Source organism: Vespa velutina, chromosome 14 (genome assembly GCF_912470025.1).
Source record: "Vespa velutina chromosome 14, iVesVel2.1, whole genome shotgun sequence".
Classification (NCBI taxonomy): domain Eukaryota; kingdom Metazoa; phylum Arthropoda; class Insecta; order Hymenoptera; family Vespidae; genus Vespa; species Vespa velutina.
The window spans coordinates 2,914,012-2,914,837 of record NC_062201.1 but is presented as its reverse complement, the minus strand read 5'-3'; positions in this window follow the sequence as shown (position 1 = coordinate 2,914,837).

Sequence of the window (826 nt, the reverse complement as noted above, 5' to 3'; positions counted from 1 at the left end):
TTCGAACGGAAGTTAATTATAGTCGACAATGATAAATATATGTTATCAGAAAGAAAAACAAACAATTCTAATTATTAAATTAGATATAAATAATATGTGTGTGCCGATTGGAAGTGATATTTACATTATCGATTCTTAGCTATTAATATTTCAATTTGTGATGTTTTTTAATATGTGAATGATAATTAATCTAATCTCATGGACACACGATTTTGAAATCGATTTTTGTTTTAAAATACAAACAAATACAACATATATGCATGCATAACTATATATATACATATATATATATATATATATATATATATATATATATATGTATATATATAATTGGCTTATTCGGTGTCCATTTTTAAGTAAATATTAATATTTCTTCCATCCATATGGGACTCACATACTCGTTTCCGAAAATAATCGAGTTTTTAAAGGGCAACGAAGAAGAAGGGTACAACAATGCACGAAACTTTTTCATTTTATAATTCCTATATTTATTTAAACCGATCGTTCTTCTGCGAGACACGTGTTCTTTTATTATACAGTAATAAGTATAACTTAATCAACGCACGCACGCGCGCTTATCGAGAGAATATATTTAATAAATAGTTCAGCTTATGTCGGCGCAAATGTGAGACAGAGAAAAAAAAGCAAAACGAAACAAAGAAGAGTTAAGAAAAAATAGTAAAAAGAAAAAAAAAAAGAAAGAAAGAAAGAAAGGAAGGAAGGAAGGAAGGAAGGAAGGAAGAAAAACTCAAATGTTAGGATTATAATAATGATGTACTTAAGATCGAAAAAAAAAAAAAAAAAAAGAGAGAGAGAAAGAGAAATA